Here is a 25636-nt window from a genome sequence, read left to right on the forward strand (position 1 = left end):
ATTCTGGATATTAGACCTTCGTCAGAAGGGTAGCTTGAAGAATTTTCTCCCATTATGTAGGTTGCCTGTTCACTCTGATGATAGTTTTTTTTTTTTCTTTTTTGGCTGTGCAGAAGCTCTTTAATTAGATCCCATTTGTCAATTTAGGCTTTTGTTGCAATTGCTTTTTGTGTTTTAGTCATGAAGTCTTTGCCCATACCTATGCCCTGAAAGGTATTGCCTAGGTATTCTTCTAGGGTTTTTATGGTTTTGGATTTTACATTTAAGTCTTTAATCCATCTTCAGTTAATTTTTGCATAAGGTGTAAGGAAGGGGTCCAGTTTCTGTTTTATGCATATGGCTAGCCAGTTTTCCCAGCACCATTTATTAAATAGAGAAACCTTTCCCCATTGCTTGTTTTTGTCAGGTTTGTTGAAGACCAGATGGTTGTAGATATGTGGTGTTATTTGTGAGGTCTCTGTTCTGTTTCATTGGTCTATATGTCTGTGTTGGTATCAATACCATGCTGTTTTGGTTACTGTAGCCCTGTAGTGTAGTTTGAAGTCAGGTAGCGTGATGCCTGCAGCTTTGTTCTTTTTGCTTAGAATTGTCTTGGCTATACAAGGTCAATTTTAGTTCCATAGGAAATTTAAAGTAATTTTTTTCTAATTCTGCAAAGAAAGTCAATGGTAGCTTGATGGGAATAGCATTGAATGTATAAATTACTTTTGGCAGTATGTCAATTTTCACAATATTGATTCTTCCTATCCATGAGCATGGAATGCTTTCCCATTTGATTATGTCTGCTCTTATTTCTTAGAGCGGTTGTTTGTAGTTCTCCTTGAAGAGGTCCTTTATGTCCCTCGTAAGTTGTATTCCTAGGTATTTTATTCTCTTTGTAGCAATTGTGAATGGGAGTTTACTCATGATTTGGCTCTCTGCTTGTCTGTTGTTGGTGTATAGGAATGCACACTGATTTTGTATCCTGAGACTTTGCTGAAGTTGCTTATCAGCTTAAGGAGACTTTGGGCTAAGATGATGGGTTTTCTAAATATATAATCATGTTGACTGCAAACGGAGACAATTTGACTTCCTCTCTTCCTATCTGAATACCTTCTATTTCTTTCTCTTGCCTGATTGCCCCCTCCAGAACTTCCAATAGTATGTTGAATTGGAGTGGTGGGAGAGGGTCCTTGTCTTGTGCCAGTTTTCAAAGACAACATTTCTAGCATTTGCCCATTTAGTATGATATTGGCTATGGGTTTGTCATAAATAGCTCTTATTATTTTGAGATATGTTCCATCAATCCCTAGTTTATCGAGAGTTTTTATCAGGAAGGGATGTTGAATTTTATTGAAGGCCTTTTCTACATCTATTGAGATCATCATGTGGTTTTTGTCAATGGTTCTGTTTATGTAATGGATTACATTTATTGATCTTCATATGTTGAACCAGTCTTGCATCCCAGGGATGAAGCCAACTTGATCGTGGTGGATAAGCTTTTTGATGTGCTGCTGGATTCAGTTTTCCAGTAGTTTATTGTGGATTTTTGCATCGATGTTCATCAGGGATACTGGCCTGAGATTTTCTTCTTTTGTTTTGTCTCTGCCAGGTTTTGGTAACAGGATGATGAAGGTCACATAAAATGAATTAGGGAAAAGTCCCTATATTTCTATTGTCTGGAATACTTTCAGAAGGAATGGTACCAGCTTCACTGTACCTCTGGTAGAATTTGGCTATGAATCTGTCTGATCCTGGGCTTTTTTTGGTTGGTAGGATATTAGTTACTGTGTCAGTTTCAGAACTTGTTATTGGTCTATTCAGGGATTCGACTTCTTCCTGGTTTAGTCTTGGGAGGGTGTATGTGTCCAGGAATTTATCCATTTCTTCTAGATTTTCTAGTTTATTTGCATAGAGGTGTTTACAGTATTCTCTGATGGTAGCTTGTATTTATATGTGATCAGTGGTGATATCGTCTTTATCAATTTATATTTTTCTATTTCATTCTTCTCTCTTTTCTTCTTCATTTGTCTAGCTAGCAGTCCATCTATTTGTTAATCTTTTCAAAAAACCAGCTCCTGCATTCATTGATATTTTGAAGGGTTTTCCATGTTTCTATCTCCTTCAGTTCTGCTCTGATCTTAGTTATTTCTTGTCTTCTGCTAGCTCTTGAATTTGTTTGCTCTTGCTTCTCCAGTTCTTTTAATTGTGATGTTGGGGTGTCGGTTTTAGATCTTTCCAGCTTTCTAATGTGGGCATTTGGTGCTATAAATTTTCATCTTACCACTCTTTAGCTGTATTCCAGAGATACTGGTACATTGTGTCTTTGTTCTCATTGGTTTCAAAGAACTTCGTTATTTCTGCCTTAATTTCGTTATTTACCCAGTAGTCATTTAGGAGCAAGTTGTTCAGTTTCCATGTAGTTGTGTGGTTTTGAGTGACTTTCTTAACCCTGAGTTCTAATTTGATTTCACTGTGCTCTTAGAGACTGTTTCTCATGATTTCTGTTCTTTTGCATTTGCTGAGGAGTGTTTTACTTCCAATTATGTGGTCAATTTTAGAATACGTGCTATGTGGCACTGAGAAGAATGTATATTATGTTGATTTGGGGTGGAGAGATCTGCAGATGTCTATTAGGTCCACTTGGTCTAGAGCTGAGATCAAGTTTTGAATATCCTTGGTGATTTTCTGTCTCATTGATCCAGTGTTGACAGTGGGGTGTTAAAGTCTCCCACTATTATTGTGTGGGAGTCTTAGTCTCTTTGTAAGTCTCCAGGAACTTGTTTTATGGATCTGGGTGCTCCTGTATTGGGCGCATATGTATTTAGGATAGTTAGCTCTTCTTGTACCATTGATTCCTTTACTATTATGTAATGCCCTTCCTTGTCTTTTTTTTTTTTTAATCTTTGTGGGTTTAAAATCTGTTTTATGAGAGACTAGGATTGCAACCCCTGCTCTTTTTTTTTCTTTTTTGCTTTCTATTTGCTTTGTAAATATTCCTCCATCCCTTTATTTTTAACCTATGTGTGTCTTTCCATGTGAAATGGGTCCCCTGAATACAGCACACCAATGGGTCTTGACTCTTTATCCAATATGCCAGTCTATGTCTTTTAATTGGGGCATTTAGCACATTTTCATTTAAGGTTATTACATTGTTAGGTGTGAATTTGACCTTGTCATCTTGATGCTAGCTGGTTATTTTGTACATTAGTTGATGCAGTTTCTTCATAGTGTCATTAGTCTTTATAATTTGATGTGTTTTTGCAGTGGCTGGTACCAGTTTTTCCTTTCCATGTTTAGTGCTTCTTTCAGGAGCTCTTGTAAGGCAGGCCTGGTGGTGACAAAATCCCTCATTATTTGCTTGTCTGGAAATGATTTGATTTCTCCTTCACTTATGAAGCTTAGTTTGGCTGAATATGAAATTCTGGGTTGAAATATTTTTTCTTTAAGAATGTTGAATGTTGGCACCCAGTCTCTTCTGGCATGTAGGGTTTCTTCAGAGAGATCCACTGTTAATCTGCTGGGCTTCCCTTTGCAGGTAACCTCACCTTTCTCTCTGGCTGCCCTTAACATTCTTTCCTTCATTTCAACCTTAGAGAAACTGACGATTATATGTCTTGGGGTTGCTTTTCTAAAGAGTGTCTTAGTGGTGTTCTCTGTATTTCCTGAATTTGAATATTGGCCTGTCTTGCTACGTTGGGGAAGTTCTCCTGGGTAATATCCCAAAGTGTGTTTTCCAACTTGGTTCCATTCTCCCCATTACTTTCGGGTACACCAATCAATCGTAGGTTTGGTCTTTACACATAGTGTGGTTCCATATTTCTTGGAGGCTTTGTTCATTCCTTTTCATTCTTTTTTCTCTAATCTTGTCTTCACACATTATTTCAGTAAGTTGATCTTCAATCTCTTACATCCTTTCTTCCACTTGATCAATTTGGCTGTTCATACTTGTGTATGTTTCATGAAGTTCTCTTGCTGTGTTTGTCAGCTCCATCAGATCATTTATGTTCCTCTCTAAGCTGGTTATTCTAGTTAGCAGTTCTTGTAACCTTTCATCAAGTTTCTTAACTTCTTTGCATTGTGTTAGAACATGCTTCTTTAGCTCAGAGGAGTTTGTTATTACCCACCTCCTGAAGCCTACTTCTGTTAATTCATCAATCTTATTCTCCATCTAGTTTTGTGCCCTTGCTGGAGAGGACTTGCAATCATTTGGAGTAGAAGAGGCATTCTGGTTTTTGTAATTTTCAGCATTTTTGTGCTGGTTTATCCTCATCTTCATGGATTTATCTACCTTTGATTTTTGAGGCTTATGGCCCTTGGATGGGGATTTTGTGTGGGGGTCCTTTATGTTGATGTTAATGTTGTTGCTTTCCATTTGTTAGTTTTTCTTCTAACACTCAGACCCCTCTTCTGCTGGTCTGCTGCAGTTTGCTGTAGGTCCACTCTAGACCCTGTTTTCCTGGGTATCACTAGTGGAGGCTGCAGAACAGCGAAGACTGCTGCCTGCTCCTTCCTCTGGAAGCTTCGTCCCAGAGGGGCACTGGCCTGATGCCAGCTGGAGCTCTCCTGTATGAGGTGTCCTTCAACCCCTTTTGGGAGGTCTTTCCCTGTCAGGAGGCACAGGGGTCAGGAACCCACTTGAGGAGGCAGTCTGTCCCTTAGCAGAGCTGTTGTGCTGTGCTGGGAAAATCTGTCTTGTCAGAGCTGGTGCGCTGTGCTGGGAAAATCCTTCTTCTCAGGATTAGCTGCTCTCTTCAGAGCTGGAAGGCAGGAAAGATTAAATCTGCTGAAGCTATGACCACAAACTGCCTCTTTCCCCAGGTGCTCTTCTCCCAGGGAGATGGGGATTTTCTCTGTAAGCCCTTGAGTGGAGCTGTTACCTTTCTCTCAGTGATGCCCTGCCCATAGAGGAGGAATCTAGCGAAACAGTCTGGCCACAGCTGGGTTGCTGCACCCAGCCCAGACCTCCCAACCTCTTTAGCACTGTCAGTGGAAATCTGCCTACTACAGCCTCAGTAATGGTGGACGCCCCTCTCCCACCAAGCTTGATCATCCCTAGTTGACTTCAGACGGCTATGCTGGTAGCGAGAATTTCAAGCGCATGGTTCTTAGCTTGCTGGGCTCCATGGGAATAGGACCTGCTGAGGGAGACCATTTGTCTCCCTGGCCTCAGCTATTTCCAGGGGCGTGAACAGTTCTGTCTCTCTGGGGTTCCAGGCACCACTGGGGTATGAAAAAAACTCCTGCAGCTAGCTCCATGTCTGCCTAAACAGCTGCCCAGGTTTGTGCTTGAAACCCAGGGCCATGGTTATGTAGGCTCATGAGAGAATACCCTGATCTGCCGATTGCAAAAACCATGGGAAAAGCATAGTAACCTGGCCTGGTAGTGCAGTCCCTCATGGCTTCCCTTAGCAGGGGGAGGGAAGTCCTCCAGCTCCTTTCATTTCCTTGGTGAACCAACACCTCACCCTGCTTCTGCTCACCCTCCATGGGTTGCACCCACTGCCTAACCAGTCTCAATGAGATGAATTTGGTATCTCAGTTGGAAATGCAGAAATGACCTGCCTTCTGCATTGGTCTCTCTGGGAGCTGCAGACCAGAGCTGTTCCTATTCAGCCATCTTGGCCCTGCCCCCAAAAAGGTAACCTTTCTAAGAGTATACATTAGTATATTACGTGTGTTTATGCAAAAGTGTATATAATAAGAAATATCTTGAGAGAAAAATACTGTTGCTATACAATGACTATGTTTAAGTGGCATTAAGCAAATTAGAAACATGTCTAATATGTATACAGAACAGAATGGCTAAAATAAATAAATTGTGACAGCATGTTCTAATAAGAATGCAGCGAAACTGGATCACTCAAACATTGCTGGTTGAATGTGAAAAGGTACAGTCATGCTGAAACAGAGTATAGTAGTTTTGTAAAAACAAAAAATGAAAAAAAAAACTAAACATAATTATCATGTGACATGACAATCACAGTCCTGGGCATTTATCTCATAGAAGTAACGCTTCCATTCCTATAGCAAACTGCATATAGATATTTGTAACAGCTTTATCATAATGGCCCCAAACTGGAAACAGTTCAAATGTTCTTCAATGGATGAATAGTGAATAGATTGTGATTCCTCTTTACCATGGAATACTAGTCAGCAATAAAGTGGCAATACAAAGTATAAAGAAAGAACCCATATGAAACTCTAGATATTTATGCTGAGTGACAAAAGGCAATTGCAAAAGGTTACATACCGTATCATGCCATTTATGTAACATTATTGAAGTGACAAAATTATAAAAATAGAGAACAGACTGGTGGGTGCCCAGGTTTGCTCAGAGGTGAGCATGGACTGGCAGTGGATGTGGCTATGAGTGAAAACTGAGGAATCCTTCCAGTGACGGAAATTAATATCTATATACTGGTTGTGATATTGTGCTGTAGATTTGCAAGATGTTACCGCTGGGGAACAATGGGTAAAGGGTACATGGAATTTACTGTGTTATGTCTTGCAGCTATATGTGAATCTACAATGATCTCAAAATTGAAAGTTTAGCTTAAGAAAGTATGAAGAAAAACCAAGCTTTAACTATTCAAGTTAAACAAATGGCAAGTTTATCCATGTAATTGAAAATGTCAGGGGTTCCTGAAGATGGCCAAATAGGAATAGCTCCAGTCTACAGCTCCCAGTGTGAGCGATGTAGAAGACGGGTGATTTCTGCATTTCCAACTGAGGTACCGGGGTCATCTCACCAGGAAGTGTTGGACAGTGGGTTCAGGACAGTGGGTGCAGCGCACCGAGCATGAGCCGAAGCAGGGCGAGGCATTGCCTCACCGGGGAAGTGCAAGGGGTCAGGGAATTCCCTTTCCTAGTCAAAGAAAGGGGTGACAGATGGCACCTGGAAAACCGGGTCACTCCCACCCTAATACTGCGCTTTTCCAAAGGTCTTAGCAAACGGCACACCAGGAGATTATATCCTGCACATGGCTTGGAGGGTCCTACACCCACAGAGTCTCACTCATTGCTAGCACAGCAGTCTGAGATCAAACTGCAAGGTGGTAGCAAGGCTGCGGGAGGGGCGCCCGCCATTGCTGAGGCTTGAGTAGGTAAACAAATCAGCCAGGAAGCTCGAGCTGGGTGGAGCCCACTGCAGCTCAAGGAGGCCTGCCCGCCTCTGTAGACTCCACCTCTGGGGGCAGGGCATTGCCAAACAAAAGGCAGCAGAAACCTCTGCAGACTTAAATGTCCCTATCTGACAGCTTTGAAGAGAGTAGTGGCTCTCCCAGCATGCAGCTGGAGATCTGAGAATGGACAGATTGCCTCCTCAAGTGGGTCACCCAGTAGGGGCAGACTGACACCTCACACGGCCGGGTATTCCTCTGAGACAAAACTTCCAGAGGAACGATCAGGCAGCAACATTTGCTGTTCACCAATATCTGCTCTTCTGCGGCCTCCACTGCTGACACCCAGGCGAACAGGGTCTGGAGTGGACCTCCAGCAAACTCCAACAGACCTGCAGCTGAGAGTCTTGACTGTTAGAAGGAAAACTAACAAACAGAAAGGACATCCACGCAAAAACCCCATATGTACGTCACCATCATCAAAGACCAAAGGTAGATAAAACCACAAAGATGGGGAAAAAACAGAGCAGAAAAACTGAAAACTCTAAAAATCAGAGCGCCTCTCCTCCTCCAAAGGAACGCAGCTCCTCACCAGCAAAGGAACAAAGCTGGACGGAGAATGACTTTGACGAGTTGAGAGAAGAAGGCTTCAGACAATCAAACTACTCTGAGCTAAAGGAGGAAGTCTGAACCCATGGCAAAGAAGTTAAAAACCTTGAAAAAAAATTAGAAGAACGGCTAAGTAGAATAACAAATGCAAAGAAGTCCTTAAAGGACGTGATGGAGCTGAAAACCACGGCACGAGAACTACGTGATGAATGCACAAGCCTCAGTAGCCGATTCGATCAACTGGAAGAAAGGGTATCAGTGATAGAAGATCAAACGAATGAAATACAGTGAGAAGAGAAGTTTAGAGAAAAAATAAAAAGAAACAGACAAAGCCACCAAGAAATATGGGACTATGTGAAAAGACCAAATCTATGTCTGATTGGTGTACCTGAAAGTGGCAGGGAGAATGGAACCAAGTTGGAAAACACTCTGCAGAATATTATGCAGGAGAACTTCCCCAATCTAGCAAGGCAGGCCAATATTCAAATTCAGGAAATAAAGAGAACGCCACAAAGATAATCCCTGAGAAGAGCAACTCCAAGACACATAATTCTCAGATTCACCAAAGTTGAAATGAAGGAAAAAATGTTAAGGGCAGCCAGAGAGAAAGGTCGGGTTACCCACTAAGGCAAGCCCATCAGACTAACAGCTAATCTCTCGGCAGAAACTCTACAAGTCAGAAGAGAGTGGGGGCCAATATTCAACATTCTTAAAGAAAAGAAATTTCAACCCAGAATTTCATATCCAGCCAAACTAAGCTTCGTAAGTGAAGGAGAAATAAAATCTTTTACAGACAAACAAATGCTGAGAGATTTTGTCACCACCAGGCCTTCCCTATAAGAGCTCCTGAAGGAATCACTAAACATGGAAAGGAACAACTGGTACCAGCCACTGCAAAAACATGCCAAATTGTAAAAACCATCGAGGCTAGGAAGAAACTGCATCAACTAACGAGCAAAATAACCAGCTAACATCATAATGACAGGATCAAATTCACACATAACAATATTAACCTTAAACATAAATGGGCTAAATGTTCCAATTAAAAGACACAGACTGGCGAATTGGATAGAGTCAAGACCCGTCAGTGTGCTGTATTCAGGAAACCCATCTCACGGGCAGAGACACACATAGGCTCAAAAATAAAGGGATGGAGGAAGATCTACCAAGCAAATGGAAAACAAAAAAAGGCAGGGGTTACAATCCTAGTCTCTGATAAAACAGACTTCAAACCAACAAAGACCAAAAGAGACAAAGAAGGCCATTACATAATGGTGAAGGGAGCAATTGAACAAGAAGACCTAACTATCCTAAATATATATGCACCCAATACAGGAGCACCCAGATTCATAAAGCAAGTCCTTAGAGACCTACAAAGAGACTTAGACTCCCACACAATAATAATGGGAGACTTTAACACCCCGCTGTCAACATTAGACAGATCCACGAGACAGAAAGTTAACAAGGATATCCAGGAAGTGAACTCACCTCTGCACCAAGAAGACATAATAGACATCTACAGAACTCTCCACCCCAAATCAACAGAATATACATTCTTTTCGGCACGACACCACACCTATTCCAAAACTGACCACATAGTTGAAAGTAAAGCACTCCTCAGCAAATGTAAAAGAACAGAAATTATAACAAACTGTCTCTCAGTCCACAGTGCAATCAAACTAGAACTCAGGATTAAGAAACTCACTCAAAACTACTCAACTACATGGAAACTGAACAACCTGTTCCTGAATGACTACTGGGTACATAACGAAATGAAGGCAGAAATAAAGATGTTCTTTGAAAGCAATGATAACAAGGACACAACATACCAGAATCTCTGGGACACATTCAAAGCAGTGTGTAGAGGGAAATTTATAGCACTAAATGCCCACAAGAGAAAGCAGGAAAGATCTAAAACTGACACCCTAACAACACAATTAAAACAACTAGAGAAGTAAGAGCAGATACATTCAAAAGCTAGCAGAAGGCAAGAAATAACTAAGATCAGAGCAGAACTGAAGGAGATAGAGACACAAAAAAGCCTTCAAAAAACTCAATGAATCCAGGAGCTGGTTTTTTGAAAAGATCAACAAAATTGATAGACCAATAGCAAGACTCATAAAGAAGAAAAGAGAGAAGAATCAAACAGATGCAATAAAAAAATGATAAAGGGGAGATCACCATCAATCCCACAGAAATACAAACTACCATCAGAGAATACTATAAACACCTCTATGCAAATAAACTAGAAAATCTAGAAGAAATGGATAAATTCCTGGACACATACACCATCCCACGACTAAACCAGGAAGTAGTTGAATCTCTCAATACACCAAAAACAGGCCCTGAAATTGAGGCAATAATTAATAGCTTACCAACCAAAAAAAGTCCAGGACCAGACGGATTCACAGCCGAATTCTACCAGAGGTACAAGGAGGAGCTGGTACCATTCCTTCTGAAACTATTCCAATCAACAGAAAAAGAGGGAATCCTCCCTTACTCATTTTATGAGGCTAACATCATCCTGATACCAAAGCCTGGCAGAGAAACAACAAAAAAAGAGAATTTTAGACCAATATCCTTGATGAACATCAATGCAAAAATCCTCAATAAAATTCTGGCAAACCGAATCCAGCAGCACATCAAAAAGCTTATCCACCATGATCAACATGCACAAATCAATAAATGTAATCCAGCATATAAACAGAACCAAAGACAAAAACCACATGATTATCTCAATAGATGCAGAAAAGGCCTTTGACAACATTCAACAACCCTTCATGCTAAAAACTCTCAATAAATTAGGTATTGATGGGATATATCTCAAAATAATAAGAGATATCTATGACAAACCCACAGCCAATATCATACTCAATGGGCAAAAACTGGAAGCATTCCCGTTGAAAACGGGCACAAGACAGGGATGCCCTCTCTCACCACTCCTATTCAACATAGTGTTGGAAGTTCTGGCCAGGGCAATGAGGCAGGAGAAGGAAATAAAGGGTATTCAATTAGGAAAAGAAGAAGTCAAATTGTCCCTGTTTGCAGATGACATGACTGTATATCTAGAAAACCCCATTGTCTCAGCCCAAAATCTCCTTAAGCTGATAGGCAAATTCAGCAAAGTCTCAGGATACAAAATCAATGTACAAAAATCACAAGCATTCTTATACACCAATAACAGACAAACAGCCAAATCATGAGTGAACTCCCATTCACAATTGCTTCAAAGACAATAAAATACCTAGGAATCCAACTTACAAGGGACGTGAAGGACCTCTTCAAGGAGAACTACAAACCACTGCTCAATGAAATAAAAGAGGATACAAACAAATGGAAGAACATTCCATGCTCATGGGAAGGAAGAATCAATATCATGAAAATGGCCATACTGCCCAAGGTAATTTATAGATTCAATGCCATCCCCATGAAGCTACCAATGACTTTCTTCACAGAATTGGAAAAAACTACTTTAAAGTTCATATGGAACCAAAAAAAAGAGCCCACATCGCCAAGTCAATCCTAAGCCAAAAGAACAAAGCTGGAGGCATCACGCTACCTGACTTCAAACTATACCACAAGGCTACAGTAACCAAAACAGCATGGTACTGGTACCAAAACAGAGATATAGATCAATGGAACAGAACAGAGCCCTCTGAAATAACACCACATATCTACAACCATCTGATCTTTGACAAACCTGAGAAAAACAAGCAATGGGGAAAGGATTCCCTATTTAATAAATGGTGCTGGGGAAACTGGCTAGCCATATGTAGAAAGCTGAAACTGGATCCCTTCCTTATACCTTATACAAAAATTAATTCAAGATGGATTAAAGACTTAAATGTTAGACCTAAAACCATAAAAACCCTAGAAGAAAACCTTGGCATTACCATTCAGGACATAGGCATGGGCAAGGACTTCATGTCTAAAACACCAAAAACAATGGCAACAAAAGCCAAAATTGACAAATGGGATCTAATTAAACTAAAGAGCTTCTGCACAGCAAAAGAAACTACCATCAGAGTCAACAGGCAACCTACAGAATGGGAGAAAATTTTCACAACCTACTCATCTGACAAAGGGCTAATATCCAGAATCTACAATCAACTCAAACAAATTTACAAGAAAAAAACAAACAACCCCATCAAAAAGTGGGTGAAGGACATGAACAGACACTTCTCAAAAGAAGACATTCATGCAGCCAACACACACATGAAAAAATGCTCATCATCAATGGCCATCAGAGAAATGGAAATCAAAACCACAATGAGATACCGTCTCACACCAGTTAGAATGGCGATCATTAAAAAGTCAGGAAACAACAGGTGCTGGAGAGGATGTGGAGAAATAGGAACACTTTTACACTGTTGGTGGGACTGTAAGCTAGTTCAACCATTGTGGAAGTCAGTGTGGTGATTCCTCCGGGATCTAGAACTAGAAATACCATTTGAGCCAGCCATCCCATTACTGGGTATATACCCAAAGGATTATAAATCATGCTGCTATAAAGACACATGCACATGTATGTTTATTGCAGAACCATTCACAATAGCAAAGACTTGGAACCAACCCAAATGTCCAACAATGATAGACTGGATTAAGAAAATGTGGCACATATACACCATGGAATACTATGCAGCCATAAAAAATGATGAGTTCATGTCCTTTGTAGGGACATGGATGAAGCTGGAAACCATCATTCTCAGCAAACTATCACAAGGACAAAAAACCAAACACTGCATGCTCTCACTCATAGGTGGGAATTGAACAATGAGAACACATGGACACAAGAAGGGGAACATCACACACCGGGGCCTGTTGTGGGGTGGGGGGAGGGGGGAGGGATAGCATTAGGAGATATACCTAATGCTAAATGAAGAGTTAATGGGTGCAGCACACCAACATGGCACATGTATACATATGTAACAAACCTGCACATTGTGCACATGTACCCTAAAACTTAAAGTATTAAAAAAAAAAAGAAAATATAAGGGATTCCTTCTTTTTGAAGGCTCAATAGTATTTCATCACATGTATACATCACTTTTTTCTTGATGTAATCATCTGTAGACAGACACTTAGGTTATATCCCAATTTTTGCTGTTAAATAATGCCGCAATAAATATGAGAATGCAGATATCAGTTTAGGGCCCTGATTTTAATTCTTTTGCATATATACTAAGAGGTGGGATTGCTAGATCATAAGATTGTTTTAATTTAAATTTTTTGAGAAACATCTGTAATGTTTTCTATAGCAGGTGCACCATTTTCCTTTCCCAGCAACAGTGTACGCCGATTCCAATTTCTCCACATCCTTGCCAGCATATGCTATTTTTTCTTTTATTTTGTTGATTTGTTTGTTAATTTTTTGTTTTTGTTTTTATAATAGGCATTCTAACAGGTGTGAGGTGATGTCTCATTGTGATTTTGATTTGCATTTCCCTGATGATTAGTTATGTTGAGCGTCTTTTCATATACCATTTGTATGTTTTGTAAGTTTTCCTTGGTAATATCCCTGTTCAAGTCGTTTGCCCATGTTACTTGTTTCCTTGTTTGTTTGCTTTTTCAATTAAGTCATAGGAGTTTCATATATATTTTTGAAACTAAATCATTATCATATAAATGGCTCACAAATATTTTCTGTCATTCAGTAGGTTGTCTTTTCATTCTGTTGATTGTTTCTCTTGCTGTAGAGATGTGTTTTAGTTTGACGTAGTTCCTCTTGTTTATTTTTTCTTTTGTTGCCTGTGCTTTTGGTGTCATAGGCAAAAGTCATTGCCATGGCCAATGCAAGATGATTTTCCTTCACAATGTCACCAGGAATTTTACAGTTTCAGGTCTTACATTTGAGTGTTTAATCCATTTTGAGTTGATTTTGTTATAAATTAAGACAGGGCTGAATAAAATAAACCAGTCACAGAATGACAGATACTGCTTGATTCCTCTTATGTGAAGCATCTGTAGTAGTCAATGTTTTTGAGACAGAGAATACGATACTGATTTTGAGTCCTGGGGGACAGGAAGGATGAGAAGCCGTTCTTCAGTTGATAATAAGTTTCATACATGCTAGATGAATAAGTTCTAGAGATACAATGTACAATATAATGCCTATAGTTAACAATACTGTATTGTACACATCAAAATGTGTTAGGCAAGTAGACATCACGATAAATGTTCTTACTACACAAAAAACATACTAAGCAAAAATTTTGAAACAGATGCAAAACTTTGGGAGCTATTCAGTATGTATTACCTTGATTATGGTGATGGTATCACAGGTGTTTGCACATGTCCAAACTAATCAAATTGTACACATTAAATATATGCAGTTCTTAGGCAAGACACATAAATCTTGGTACTATAGTTCCCTCATCTGTAAGGTGAAACAGTAACACCTGCTTCAGGAAAGTGTTATAAGGATTATGCTTAGTAGTGACTAAGCACAATACCCCTGACCAACTAAGTCCTAGATTGGGTAATAATTATTCAACACCACCTGTTTTCTACCTTGCTAGGATAGCACATTGAACATAATAATTATTTAATAAATGTCATGTTCATGCAGTGGCTGCTCAATAAACATTTTTTAAACAAATTGGTAATCACTAAAACAGAGAATATATCTATTAAGGCTTTGTATAGACTGTAGCTAGTTTTATCAAGCAAAGAGCAGTGAGCAACCATCTGACCAAAACCTAATCAGCTTTTAAAATGTAGGAGATCTTCTCATACACAACTTAAAGCTTTCTTGATGTCCCATATTACTTGCTTATTATTTGCAAGTTTGGAATGGGAATGTAAACTCTAATGATGTTAAAACAAACTATGAAAAACTGTGACTTCCTCAGCTTTCATGAATATTAATTCATCAGCAGGTCATTTTGGATTTGTCTGTGAACAGCAAGTTTTTAGTAGCATGTAAAGTTGCTCAAGTCTATGACCTTGATTCTGTACATAACAGAGCTAGGCTGACTGATGACCTTGACTGTAAAACTGTGGTCAGATTTGCTAAGCAATACTCCTTTATCTACATATGTATTAATATGTACAATTTTGCTCTTTCACTCACATTTTGTTGTTTTGTTTCCTCCCTAACTCACTTTCCCTCTGTTATTTGTGATAATAAGATGATTCATGGTGTTATACTTGTATCATATTTTAAATGTTATCATGCAAATTTACATATATAATTTAATTTGAAGCACAGAATAGCTTCATGATAACCAGAAGTTTGGGAAATATGAAAACCAAAATTTAATATGTTTCTTAGGAATGGACCTTGAGACCTTGTTTGGAAGTTCTAGCCAATTCTTTACTGTAAACAAATATTGACTAAGGAACATTTTTCACTCTGGGAAGACTGGCCTCTTTGACAGGGAACAAAAATGAATCATTGAGGGGTGAAGAGAGAAAACACTTAGTAATTACTGTGATAGCCAACAAAGTATACTTAGCCTTAGTAGTCAATTATAAAACAATATATTTTTATAAATATAACATAATCGATAAGGTGAAATTCAGCTTCATAATAAAAATATTCTCTGATTTGTTCCAAAATAATACCATAGAATTGTTGAAAATATTAAATGTAATTATATATGTAACAACTTTTACATGATTGCTCTTACATAGTAGAGGGTCTTTAAATACCATTTCCCTTAATGACAAAGCAGCCGTAACTGAGAAGTACTATTTGTTTTCACAATGTGCCATCAGAAGTTCATAACTATGTTACAGCCTGAAAAAGTATTGGGCAATGCTGCCCCAAGGCAAAGAGAAGAATCCAAGACATTATGCTGCAGCATGTCACACAGCCAACAATTTAAGATCCTAGTTTCTGAAATCCATCTCTCAAAATAGTTCCTAAAATATATATGGCACATTTATTTCAAGAAATTCAAAACCAGTCTTTCATCCTATCTTGTTCATTCTCACCAAGCATCCATGAGAAATTGGAGTGTCAAATAAAACCAACCCTAGTTCTTTGAAACATAGAGCTGATAAGTGATTTATTCAGAAACATAATATTTAATAGACCTCAAGCTTCTGGTTCCCCAGTCTTTCTAGTACTTCCTGACTTAATGAATTAAGTAATTTCTTTGTGAAGAAAGCACTTATTACTTCCTGTTTATCTGGCCCTTCTGGATACAGCAGTTTGAAAAATTGGTAATTTGTCTTGAATGTGTTCACACTCATGGTCACCTAGGGCCTTTTTGAGACTGCAGCTCAAATAAACTACACATACTCCTGAACTAGGCATTAACATTGCCAGAATTAAATCACATTTTTCATACAAGCATTAGTTTTACAGGGTGCATGGATTAAAAATTCCAACCCTTTCAGTTAAGGGAGATGTGTGAGAATTCCTTTATTATAAGGTCTATATAAGCAACAGCTGTCATTGCCCAAAATCCTCACTCTAATAAATAATAAATGAAAATTTACTTAAAAATAATATTTTAAATAATAAAAGACTGCATTTCTTGGAAAGAGCAAGCTCATTCACCCTCATTTGAATGGTATTCATCATCTGTGATAATATCAACAATTCTTGTGGACCTTTGTTAAATCATCACCACCCTTCATATGATTGATAAAACAGGTTGAAATGAAATGAAATTAAGTTAACATTAGTACGGGGACAGACATAGCTGTGTTTATAAACAGGAAAGTTAAACATCTAATCAAATTATAAAATGGAATATAACATGCAAAAATCAGCATTGCACAAATCTGAGTAGAACTAAGTAGATTTTGAAAATATATTTTATTTGTTTGAGGAAACTTGATATTGTTTTTCATATCGGATATACCAATGTACATTCCTATTAGCAGTGTACAAGGGTTCCCTTTTCTCCACAAGCTAGTTCAACACTTATTATCTCTCGTATTTTTTGAAAGTCGTCACACTAACAGTTATGAGCTGATAGCTCATTGTAGTTTTGACTTGCGTTTTCCTGATTAGTTATGTTAAACATCTTTTCATATACCTGTCGACCATTTGTATGGTTTCTTTGAAGAAATGTCTATTCAGGTACTTTGCTCATTTTCAAACTGGGTTATTCCTTGAGTTGTATGGTTACTTATATATTTTAGACATTAACCCTTTATTATCACATCTATGATTTGCAAACATTTTCCACCATTCTGTAATTTGCATTTTCATTTTATTGATTATTTCCTGTACTGTGGAGAAGATTTTGTTCGATGTAGTCCTACTTGTCTATTTTGGCTTTTATTGCCTATGCTTTTGGAGTCTTGTCCAAAAAATCATTGTCAGTATTATGTAAAGTAAGGTCCAATTTCATTCTTTTGCTTGTGGATATCCAGTTTTCCCTTCAGCATTTATTTAAGAGACTATTTTCTCCCCATTTTGTATTTTGGGGAATACACAGATGAATTGTCACAGATGAATTGACCAGATTTGTGTTGGCTCTCTATTCTGTTCCATTAGTCTATATATCTGTTTTTATGCTAATAGCATACTTTTTTTATTACTATAGCTTTGCAATATAGTTTGAAATCAGGGAATGTGGTGACTCCAGCTTTTTAATTTTTAAATTTTTTTTATTAAGATTGCTTTGGCTATTCAGGATCTTATGTGGTGCTGCAATAATTTTAGAATCATTTTTCCCTCTTTCAGTGAAAAATGTTGGAATTTTGATAGAGTTGCACTTAATCTGTAGATCATTTTGGATAGTATGAATGTTTTAACTGTATTAACTCTTCCAATTCAAGAATATGGGATATCATTTCATTTGCTAATATCTTTTTTCCAATTTCTTTCACCTATATCTTGTAGTTTTTAATATACTGATTTTTCAACTCTTGGTAAACTTTATTTCTAAATGTTTTGTTATTTTTGATGCTGTTGTAAAGGGAGATTGTCTACTTAATTTCTTTTTCAGATAATACATTGTTAATGTTTAGAAACCCTACTGATTTTTTGCATGTTGATTTTGTATCCTGGTAAGTAGTCCTTAGGACAGGTCACTTAAACATCAGAACAACTCTTTGAGGCTCAGCAATTTTATTTTAAAATGTCAATATTAATAACCTCCCAAATCAATAATTGTAGGGTAAAATAAAATGTTTTTATAAAATTACTCAAAAAGATATGGAACATATATAGTGCTCACCAAATTGTGGCTGCTGTTGCTATTGTATTGCTAATATAACTAGCAACAGTAGGAGTAATAGTATTGAAAACTAAGTTCTTAACTCTTTTGGCTCAATTATTCTCAACAGAGACACTATTAAGTATTCTCATTTTCAGTTTGACCGATGAAGAATGTAATGATGAATGAGTAAGCATCTCATCCAAAATCACAGATTTCAAATGCTCTCCAAAACCTGTACTGCCTCTACTCTCTGGTGTTGCCTACCCGAAGCAAAGTCTGACAAACACAGAGGTTTAAGTCAGGGTAGGTCAGTGGTCAAAATCAGCATGAAAGAGGGAAGGCACAGAATCAGGGCAAATGTATATTGTCCCCAGAACAACAGATTAACATTTTTAGAGCACTGACTTTATACCAGGTCCTGCTGCATGGTTTTAATATATATCATCTCATTTAATCATTACAACAAACCAAGAAGACAAGTACTATTAATAAAGTAATTATCGCTGGGTGTGGTGGCTCACACCTGTAATCCCAGTGATTCAGGAAGCCGAGGCAGAAGGATCACTTGAGGTCAGGAGTTTGAGAGCAGACTGAGCAACAGAGTGAGACCACCTCTTTAAGAAAAAAATATTAAAAAAAAACAACCACCTGGGTGCAGTGGCTCACGCCTGTAATCCCAGCACTTTGGGAGGCCAAGGTGGGTGAATCACCTGAGATCAGAAGTTCGAGACCATCCTGGCCAACATAGTGAAACCCTGTCTCTACTAAAAGTACAAAAAATTAGCTGGGCATGGTGTCAGACACCTGTAATCCCAGCTACTTGGGAGGCTGAAGCAGGAGAATAGCTTGAACCCAGGAGGCGGAGGTTGCAGTGAGCCAAGATCGTGCCACTGCACTCCAGCCTGGGCAACAAGAGTGAAACTCCATCTCAAAAACAAAACAAAACAAACAAAACAAAACAGGCATGGTGGCACATGCCTGCAGTCCCAGCTATTTGGAAGGTTGAGGTGGGAGAATCACTTGAGCCCAGGAGTTTGAGACTGCAATGAGCTATGACTGCACCAAGAAAGTCGAGACATAGTAACTTTTGCAGAGTCACAGAGCAAGCATGTGGCGAAGGTGGTAACTGAATCTAGACAGTCTATTTTCTATGTCTGTGGTGTGACACACATGTATACCAGCTCCAGTTTGCTGTGATTAAGAACTCTGGCTCTGGTGTCAAACTAACACGGATTGTATGTGATAACTATGTGAACACTGCATTGTTTGAGAGGTTTACTTTTTTGTTTTCATTATATTATTTATTTATTTATTTATTTACTTACTTATTTTCCTTTTGGAAGAGTTCTTCATTTTTGTTTTTAAATGAACACCAAACCTCTCTTTGCTCCCTAAATTGTTGGTTGCTAATATCTTCCCACTGCACACAGGCCATGACCACCTACTATGAAGAAAGAAAAGAAATCAAACTATTTTGTGGGACAGAGAAAAGCTGTAGGAGAGAAAGAAATGTGGATATTCCTCACAAAGATGGAAAAAAAGAAAAAACGGATTATCTATGGGGAACTAATCGGAGCAACAGGAACTGTTTTTCTGGTTCTTGACAGTGCAAAAGGCAGATGACCAGACCTGGGTAGTAATGACTGTGTGCATCAGCAAGGATGTAAAATCCTCAGCCTCATGAAAAATTCCCAGAGTTCAAGCTTGGCAAGAAAATAGTGGAGAGTCACTTAAGTATGAGGATTATGATTTATATATGCAACATAAAAAAACACAATAGTGCTCTCTCATGACTGTGTGTGTGAGAGAAATGACATAAAAACTACAGAATGGAGAGCATATTGCCTGAAAGTTTTAACTACTCAATAAATTTTAGCTATTAATATTGATATTTCTGTCATGACTTCTTGTTTCATGGAATGGATCATTATTAAATGGCCAAGGGTAACCTCCTTTAATCTTAAATCTTAACATTACAGATGTCTGTGTTTTATATATTTTACTATACCTTACATTTATTTTTCACTAACATATCTTTTTTAACTAATTGGTCTTCCTCTCCCTTTAATCTTTCTAACTTATGATTATTTATTTAAATGCAACTTGAGTTTTTCAAGAAAAATTGTATCTAGGTTAATATGTGGAGAAAACTTTTTGATATATGTTAAAAAGTAACTTTTTATCTATTTTTGATGCTTTGTGTTAAATTGATATCTAGTACATATAGTGTTGATATACATTCTCTTTTAGTAGTGGAGTTTCTGTCCAATTAAAATATGCTTATAAACGTATATTTGAGTTATATGTAAATAAAATAGTGCATATAAATCTTTTATTTTTGTCCTTATAGCTGATGAAGCCAATATGAGTACCCAAAATGGATAAGAAATAGTCTGGCTGTAGTTCAGCTAAAGAGAGCTCATAATTTCTTTACCGCTAAAACCTTCTTACCATTAAACCATTATTTATTAATCCTTCTGACAAAGGCAAAAAAGGAGAGAAATTTTACATGTCAAAATACAACAAATTAAAATTCCATTTTCAGATAGATTGTGTGTATCCATTGCCAAGTATTTCATTTTCATATTTTCCCAGTTCCTGGTTTTCTAATATATCCAGAATTAATATACCCAGAAATGAGATAAATGCATGTAAGTATATTCTGTGTTTTTAAGTTTATGATATCTTGTATTTAATTTATTTATCAAAAAAACTAGTACTGGAAAATAAGAAAATCTAGTAAGCTAAATGCCACATTAAAAAGATAATAAATACACTGGCAACCAAGATGGCCGAATAGGAACAGCTCCAGTCTACAGCTCCCAGCGTGAGCGATGCAGAAGAAGGGTGAGTTCTGCATTGCCATCTGAGGTACCGGGTTCATCTCACTAGGGAGTGCCAGACAGTGGGCACAGGACAGTGGGTGCAGCGCACCGTGCACCAGCCGAAGCAGGGTGAGGCATTGCCTCACTCAGGAAGCACAAGGGGTCAGGGAGCTCCCTTTCCTAGTCAAAGAAAGGGCTGACAGAGGGCACCTGGAAAATTGAGTCACTCCCACCCTAATACTGCGCTTTTCCGATGTGCTTAAAAACAGCACACCAGGAGATTATATCCCGCACCTGGCTTGGAGGGTCCTACGCCCACGGAGTCTCGCTGATTGCTAGCACAGCAGTCTGAGATCAAACTGCAAGGCAGCAGTGAGGCTGGGGGAGGGGTGCCCGCCATTGCTCAGGCTTGCTTAGGTAAACAAAGCAGCCCGAAGGTCTAACTGGGTGGAGCCCACCACAGCTCAAGGAGGCCTGCCTGCCTCTTTAGACTCCACCTCTGGGGGCAGGGCAAAGAAAAACAAAAAGACAGCAGTAACCTCTGCAGACTTAAATGTCCCTGTCTGACAGCTTTGAAGAGAGCAGTGGTTCTCCCAGCACACAGCTGGAGATCTGAGAACGGGCAGACTGCCTCCTCAAGTGGCTCACTGACCCCTGACCCCCGAGCAGCCTAACTGGGAGGCACCCTGCAGTAGGGGCAGACTGACACCTCACATGGCCAGGTACTCCTCTGAGACAAAACTTCCAGAGGAATGATCAGACAGCAGCATTCATGGTTCACGAAAACCCACTGTTCTGCAGGCACTGCTGCTGTTACCCAGGCAAACAGGGTCTGGAGTGGACCTCTAGCAAACTTCAACAGACCTGTAGCTGAGGGTCATGTCTGTTAGAAGGAAAACTAACAAACAGTAAGGACATCCACACCAAAAACCCATCTGTACATCACCATCATCAAAAACCAAAAGTAGATAAAACCACAAAGATGGGGAAAAAACAGAGCAGAAAAACTGTAAACTCTAAAAAGCAGAGTGCCTCTCCTCCTCCAAAGGAACACAGTTCCTCACCAGCAACGGAAGAAAGCTGGATGGAGAATGACTTTGACGAGTTGAGAGAAGAAGGCTTCAGACAATCAAACTACTCCAAGCTACAGGAGGAAATTCAAACCAAAGACAAAGAAGTTAAAAACTTTGAAAAAAATTTAGCCGAAAGTATAACTAGAATAACCAATACAGAGAAGTGCTTAAAGGAGCTGATGGGGCTAAAAGCCAAAGCTCGAGAACTACGTGAGGAATGCAGAAGCCTCAGTAGCCGATGTGATCAACTGGAAGAAAGGGTATCAGTGATGGAAGATGAAATGAATGAAATGAAGTGAGAAGGGAAGTTTAGAGAAAAAAGAATAAAAAGAATTGAACAAAGCCTCCAAGAAATATAGGACTATGCGAAAAGACCAAATCTACGTCTGATTGGTGTACCTGAAAGTGACGAGGAGAATGGAACCAAGTTGGAAAACACTCTGCAGGATATTATCCAGGAGAACTTCCCCAATCTAGCAAGGCAGGCCAACATTCAGATTCCGGAAATACAGAGAACGCCACAAAGATACTCCTCGAGAAGAGCAACTCCAAGACACGTAATTGTCAGATTCACCAAAGTTGAAATGAAGGAAAAAATGTTAAGGGCAGCCAGAGAGAAAGGTCGGGTTACCCACTAAGGCAAGCCCATCAGACTAACAGCTAATCTCTTGGCAGAAACTCTACAAGCCAGAAGAGAGTGGGGGCCAATATTCAACGTTCTTAAAGAAAAGAAATTTCAACCCAGAATTTCATATCCAGCCAAACTAAGCTTCATAAGTGAAGGAGAAATAAAATCCTTTACAGACAAACAAATGCTGAGAGATTTTGTCACCACCAGGCCTGCCTTAAAGAGCTCCTGAAAGAAGCACTAAACATGGAAAGGAACAACCGGTACCAGCCACTGCAAAATCATGCCAAATTGTAAAGACCATCAAAGCTAGGAAGAAACTGCATCAACTAACGAGCAAAATAACCAGCTAACATCATAACGACAGGATCAAATTCACACATAACAATATTAACTTTAAATGTAAATGGACTAAATGCTCCAATTAAAAGACACAGACTGGCAAATTGGATAAAGAGTCAAGACCCATCAGTGTGCTGTATTCAGGAAACCCATCTCACGTGCAGAGACACACATAGGCTCAAAATAAAAGGATGGAGGATGATCTACCAAGCAAATGGAAAACAAAAAAAGGCAGGGGTTGCAATCCTAGTCTCTGATAAAATAGACTTTAAACCAACAAAGATCAAAAGAGACAAAGAAGGCCATTACATAATGGTAAAGGGATCAATTCAACAAGAAGAGCTAACTATCCTAAATATATATGCATCCAATACAGGAGCACCCAGATTCATAAAGCAAGTCCTGAGTGACCTACAAAGAGACTTAGACTCCCACACAATAATAATGGGAGACTTTAACACCCCACTGTCAACATTAGACAGATCCACGAGACAGAAAGTTAACAAGCATACCCAGGAATTGAACTCAGCTCTGCACCAAGCAGACCTAATAGACATCTACAGAACTCTCCACCCCAAATCAAAAGAATATACACTCTTTTCAGCACCACACCACACCTATTCCAAAATTGACCACATACTTGGAAGTAAAGCTCTCCTCAGCAAATGTAAAAGAACTGAAGTTATAACAAACTGTCTCTCAGACCACAGTGCAATCAAACTAGAACTAAGCGTTAAGAAACTCACTCAAAACTACTCAACTACATGGAAACTGAACAACCTGCTCCTGAATGACTACTGGGTACATAACGAAATGAAGGCAGAAATAAAGATGTTCTTTGAAACGAACGAGAACAAAGACACAACATACCAGAATCTCTGGGACACATTCAAAGCAGTGTGTAGAGGGAAATTTATAGCACTAAATGCCCACAAGAGAAAGCAGGAAACATCCAAAATTGACACCCTAACATCACAATTAAAAGAACTAGAAAAACAAGAGCAAACACATTCACAAGCTAGCAGAAGGCAAGAAATAACTAAAATCAGAGCAGAACTGAAGGAAATAGAGACACAAAAAACCCTTCAAAAATTAATGAATCCAGGAGCTGGTTTTTTGAAAGGATCAACAAAATTGATAGACCGCTAGCAAGACTAATAAGGAAGAAAAGAGAGAAGAATCAAATAGATGCAATAAAAAATGATAAACGGGACATCACCAATGATCCCACAGAACTACAAACTACCATCAGAGAATACTACAAACACCTCTATGCAAATAAACTAGAAAATCTAGAAGAAATGGATAAATTCCTGGACACATACACCCTCCCAACACTAAACCAGGAAGAAGTTGCGTCTCTGAACAGACCAATAACAGGCTCTGAAATTGTGGCAATAATCAATAGCTTACCAACCAAAAAGGGTCCAGGACCAGACGGATTCACAGCCGAATTCTACCAGAGGTACAAGGAGGAGCTGGTACCATTCCTTCTGAAACTATTCCAATCAATAGAAAAAGAGGGAATCCTCCCTAACTCATTTTATGAGGCCAGCATCATCCTGATACCAAAGCCGGACAGAGACACAACCAAAAAAGAGAATTTTAGACCAATATCCTTGATGAACATTGATGCAAAAATCCTCAATAAAATACTGGCAAACTGAATCCAGCAGCACATCAAAAAGCTTATCCACCATGATCAAGTGGGCTTCATCCCTGGGATGCAAGGCTGGTTCAATATATGCAAATCAATAAATGTAATCCAGCATATAAACAGAACCAAAGACAAAAACCACATGATTATCTCAATAGATGCAGAAAAGGCCTTTGACAACATTCAACAACCCTTCATGCTAAAAACTCTCAATAAATTAGGTATTGATGGGATATATCTCAAAATAATAAGAGATATCTATGACAAATCCACAGCCAATATCATACTGAAGGGGCAAAAACTGGAAGCATTCCCATTGAAAACGGGCACAAGAGAGGGATGCCCTCTCTCACCACTCCTATTCAACATAGTGTTGGAAGTTCTGGCCAGGGCAATCAGGCAGGAGAAGGAAATAAAGGGTATTCAATTAGGAAAAGAGGAAGTCAAATTGTCCCTGTTTGCTGATGACATGATGGTATATCTAGAAAACCCCATCGTCTCAGCCCAAAATCTCCTTAAGCTCATAAGCAACTTCAGCAAAGTCTCGGGATACAAAATCAATGTGCAAAAATCACAGGCATTCTTATACACCAATAACAGAAAAACAGAGAGCCAAATCATGAATGAACTCCCATTCACAATTGCTTCAAAGAGAATAAAATACCTAGGAATCCAACTTACAAGGGATGTGAAGGTCCTCTTCAAGGAGAACTACAAACCACTGCTCAATGAAATAAAAGAAGATACAAACAAATGGAAGAACACTCCATGCTCATGGGTAGGAAGAATCAATATCGTGAAAATGGCCATACTACCCAAGGTACTTTATGGATTCAATGCCATCCCCATGAAGCTACCAATGACTTTCTTCACAGAACTGGAAAAAACTACTTTAAAGTTCATATGGAACCAAAAAAGAGCCTGCATCACCAAGTCAATCCTAAGCCAAAAGAACAAAGCTGGAGGCATCACGCTACCTGACTTCAAACTCTACTACAAGGCTACAGTAACCAAAACAGCATGGTACTGGTACCAAAACAGAGATATAGATCAATGGAACAGAACAGAGCCCTCTGAAATAACGCCACATATCTACAACCATCTGATCTTTGACAAACCTGAGAAAAACAAGCAATGGGGAAAGGATTCCCTATTTAATAAATGGTGCTGGGGAAACTGGCTAGCCATATGTAGAAAGCTGAAACTGGATCCCTTCCTTATACCTTATACAAAAATTAATTCAAGATGGATTAAAGACTTAAATGTTAGACCTAAAAC

This window comes from Pongo pygmaeus, chromosome 13, assembly GCF_028885625.2.
Source record: "Pongo pygmaeus isolate AG05252 chromosome 13, NHGRI_mPonPyg2-v2.0_pri, whole genome shotgun sequence".
In the NCBI taxonomy this organism is placed as follows: Eukaryota; Metazoa; Chordata; class Mammalia; order Primates; family Hominidae; genus Pongo; species Pongo pygmaeus.